This window comes from Pinus tabuliformis, chromosome 1_2 (assembly GCF_031772625.1).
Source record: "Pinus tabuliformis cultivar Carrire ecotype Pingquan chromosome 1_2, CPIR1, whole genome shotgun sequence".
Taxonomy (NCBI): Eukaryota; Viridiplantae; Streptophyta; class Pinopsida; order Pinales; family Pinaceae; genus Pinus; species Pinus tabuliformis.
Window position 1 is genome coordinate 863,803,716 of NC_142298.1, and position 5,313 is coordinate 863,809,028.

A 5,313-nucleotide genomic window follows, 5' to 3' on the forward strand; every position below is an offset into this window, starting at 1 on the left:
ATTTGGGTTTTGATATCAATTCCTTGGGTTTATTATTCCCTTAAGTTTATAATATCAATCATAGTCAACCATGGTCAACTGTGGTTGAATGTCACATTGCGACAAGGATTGTCTCACCATGAAAATAAATCATGTTTATTTTAGACTTTGTAATATTTATATTTGGTTTTACGAATGTTGGGTTTATAATATTAGTCCCTTGGGTTTAATATTATTCCCTTGGGTTCATAATCCCTTGGCTTTTAGTATTAATACCTTGGGTTTATTATTCATTTGGGTTTATAATATCAATCCCTTGGGTTTATTATTCCCTTTGTTTTATAATATCAATCATGGTAAATCATTGTCTATCATAGCCAAACATGGTCAACCATGGTTGAATGTTGCATTGTGACAAGAATTGTCTCACCATCAAAATAAACCATGTTTATTTGAGTGTTTGTAGTATTTATATTTGGGTTTACCAATGTTGGGTTTATAATATTAGTCTCATGGTTGAATGTTACATTTTGACAAAGATTGTCTCACCATGAAAATAAACCATGTTTATTTTAGTGTTTGTAATATTTATATTTGGGTTTACAAATGTTGGATTTATAATATTAGTCCCTTGGGCTTAATATTATTCCCTTGGGTTCATAATCCCTTGGGGTTTTAATATTAATCCCTTGGGTTTATTATTCATTTGGGTTTATAATATCAATCCTTTGGGTTTTTTATTCCCTTAGGTTTATAATATAAATCATAGCCAAACATGGTCAACCATGTTTGAATGTCGCATTGTGACAAGGATTGTCTAACCATCAAAGTAAACTATGTTTATTTTAGTGTTTGTAGTATTTATATTTGGGTTTACCAATGTTGGGTTTATAATATTAGTCCCATGGGTTTAATATTATAGTTTATTGTAGTGTTTGTAGTATTTATATTTGGATTTACCAATGTTGGGTTTATAATATTAGTCCCATGGTATTGATATTATTCCCTTCAGTTCATAATCCTTTGCGGTTTTAGTATTAATGCATTCGTTTTAGTATTCCTTTGGGTTTAGAATATCAATCATGGTCAACTATTGTCAATCATAGCGAACCATGGTCAACCATGTTTGAATGTCGCATTGTGAAAACGATTGTCTCACTATCAAAATAAACCATGTTTGTTTTAGTGTTTGCCATGTTTATGTTTAGGTTTAACAATGTTGGGTTTATAATATTAGTCCCATGGGTTTAATATTATTCCCTTGGGTTCATAATCCCTTGTGGTTTTAGTATTAATCCCTTAGTTTTATTATTCCTTTAGGTTTATAATATCAATTCCTTGGTTTTATTATTTCCTTAGGTTTATAATATCGATCATGGTCAACCATTGTCAATCATAGACAACCATGGTCAACCATGGTTGAATGTCACATTGTGACAAGGATTGTCTCACCATGAAGTCTTTCTAATATTTATATTAGGGTTTGCCAATGTTGGGTTTATAATATTAGTCCCTTGGGTTTAGTATTATTTCCTTGGGTTCATAATCCCTTGGGGTTTTAGTATTAATCCTTTGGGTTTATTATTAACTTGGATTTATAATATCAATCATGGTCATCTTTATTAATCTCTTGTGTTTGTAATATCAATTCCTTGTGCTTTTTGATCCCTTAGGTTTGTAATATTTATCCATTGGGTTCACTAATTCCTTGGGTTTATAATATTAAATGGTTGGGTTTATTAGTTCCTTGGGTTTATAATATTAGTCCCTTTTGTTTAATATTATTCCCGTTGGTTCATAATCCCTTGGGATTTTAGTATTAATCCCTTGGGTAATAATAAACAAAAGAAACTAATATTATAAACCCAATGTATACAAAACCTAAGATAAATATTAAAAATACTAAAATAAACATGGTTGAATTAATAATAATAATAATAATAATAATAATAATAATAATTATTATTATTATTATTATTCTCATTATCTTCCATTAAAGTGATATTTATTTGTATTCTCTTAAGTTTTCTTACTTTTCATAATATAGATGACAAAAGCCTGAATTCAATTAATATACAATAAATTTATAATTTAGCTAGTTTTAATTAGTTTTTTTAGTCTTAAGAAATGTGAAATGTTTGAGTGTTTAGATGCCTATTGGTGTTAATGATCCATTTAATTTACATGGCCGCACTAGTGATGCATGATGATGCATGCTTATACGATATAATCAAGCCATTTAGTCTCCATGACACCATAAATTAAATATGTAGGCTTAAACTTGAAAATAAAACTAAACAACTAGAAACTAATATAACCATGACATAAGTAACAATAATTTAGCATGGTCAGAAACCATAAAATACTTATTTTTCTATGAATTATGTACCAATTATAAATAGAAGCATGGTGCTACTTCAATCTATAGGCTCCTACAACATGAGATTATGAATTAGAGAAATAAATTTTAGTATGGCTGGATCTAATCATTTTCACATGCACAGTTCCCAAGTTCAAAGACATTTTTATACCTACAACAATTCCAATCAATAGTCTTCTTTCTCCATCACATTGCACAACCTAATGAATGGAATCATGTTTTCTACTTAGTAGCCTCTTATGATATCTCACTTCCCCTCTTATGATATCTCACTTCCCTCTAGGGCTCTAAAACAATTTGGGCTAGAAATCCCATCACTATGATTCTAGGGATACTCAATTATAGTTTAATTCGTCAATAACAACAATTAGTATTACATACACTCTTTCCAATCTAAACATAGTTACACAATTTAAATCAAACTATAACATTGGAAAAAGTTAAATGGATGGTGGAAAAACTATTTTGGATTTTTAGAAAACAATTGTAAATAAAAATATTTTGTACATGGAATTAAAAAAACTTCCTTTTGACATTCTCATTTCTCTGGCTATTTTAAATGGATGAAAATTTGGAAATAACTATATCCAAAAATCTTTATTACCTACAATTTTAATATTAAATGAAATACACCTTATCTTAAACATTTTAAGAGAATAAATCTTCCCCATTGAAAATACAACTATGAGTTGAACAAGTTAAATTTTTAACAACATAGAAAATAAGAAGTTTCTTAAAACACTTTAAAACTCCATCCAAAACAATATAGGTAAAGACTCATTTTAAAAAACAAAAATAATATTAAAAAATATTAAATTAAAAAAAAATGTAATGCAATAAAAAAAATATAGAAAAAAATAAAGTTATTATAAAATAAAAAAATTAGCATTGTTTAAATGAAATTAATTTACTCTAATTGAAATTAGATATTCCTTAATTCCAAAATACATTAAAATGAAAATATGTCACCTCTTTAAGACATTTTTAATTTACATTATTCATATCAAGAATTAACTTACTTCACTCTCATTGAAATAGATATTCCTCAATTCCAAAATACATTAAAATGAAAATATGTCACTTTTCTAAGAGATTTCAATTTACTTAATTTAAGTTATTTACTTAATTTAAGTTATTCATATTGGAGCATATTAGATGGAACGAGATTTTACTGGTCTTAACTTAAATATCACTTTAATGGAAGAGAATGAGAATAAATGTGAATATAGCTTTAACTCTAATTATCGCTTTAATCGAAGAGAATGAGAATAAATGTGAACATCACTTTAATAGAAGAGAATGAGAATGAATGTTTAGGCACATGGAAAAATGAAATCTTAATGCAAAATGGAGAAACCATAACAACAAGAGAACAATCTGTTTCTGGTTCATTTTAATAAAGATTTGGCCGAGTTACATAAAAATATAAAAATACATTTTTTTATAGAAGATTGTTATGAAATCGAATGGACATAAAGTTATAAAGATACATCGTTTCACACAAGATTGTGTAACAATCTGTATGTTGGTGTGTTACAATTATAGTGATAGCTGAGACGCTTTATTCAAGGTTGTGCATTCTACGCTTTGCATTTTAGGTATTCAAGGTTCAAGGTTGTGCATTCTAGGCTTTGTATTTAAGGTATTCAAGGTATTTTAGGTATTCAAGGTTCAAGGTTGTGCATTCTAGGCTTTGTATTTCAGGTATTCAAGGTTGTGCATTCTGGGTTTGTATTTCAGGATTTTAGTAAGGAAACTTTAAACTAGCACATAAAACTTTACGTCAAGTCTAATTAGCTATCTCCTTACTCATAGTTACCAAGTTTGAATTTGATTGAATACGAAAAAAAAATTCAAAATTGTAAAGATTATGAAATAGACATTTTACACATACTTAAATAAATTGTTTTACAAAAATTTTAAAATTATTAAATCTACAATATAATATTAAATCAAATTTTCAATAATTTTTTTTATCACTTTTTTCTCTAATATATTTTTATTTAAATTTAATAAATATAAACACAATCTATTTTAAACATTATAATAAAATATTTTTTTAAATTATTTGTTTTTATCAATTTTTTTTATCAAATATTTTTATTTTTATTTAATAAATCTATCATATATATATATATATATATATATATATATATATATATATATATATATATATCTATGTTTTGCAAACTATCATCTATTCTATCGTTTCTACTAACCATCAAATTTCATTAACAACCTTCTTGAGAAATTCACTTTGCAAATCCTAAACCATAAGTCCTTACCTTGAAAAAATATATTTTATAAAAAGACAATGGGGCTTTACCCAACCAGCTTTACCATTCATTAAGAGGTAAGCTGCCATCTCATCGATCCAAAAGGAATTTTGAAGAGCAGATGGTACGATAAATCTGTAATTCTGATTGGAAACCAGCTACGTTGTGCCTCTAAACAGAATATGCTAAATCTAACTCTTGTAATGGAAAAATATATGCAATTCCATGGATCCTCCTTTAATGCAAAGTTATATGCAATTTCATGGATGCTAAAGGGTTTATGAAGAGCGGATGGGCACGTGGAAAACTGTTGAGCTCTCCTGTAAACTAAATATGCCGTACCGAACTTGAATGGGCGAATTAATTCAGGAACCGAATCGAACCGCGGTATTTTTGAATTTTTTCTTCCAATTTCACTGAATTTGGTAAATATGCTGCTTATTGGCTTAATTGTATTTTCTTTACCAAAAACAATCGAAAGATGCTAAATATTTTTTTGCAGAAACACCTTACATTAAAACTGCACCACCATGAAAATGAAATTCAACAGGGAAAAAAATTACATTACATTCAACCACCTCCTAGAAGTAAATGAAGTCCCAACACAAAAATAAACACATCGCATTCAGCGGCTCCAACAGACCATGCTGAATATTTTTTCAAGAAACTGTTGAAATA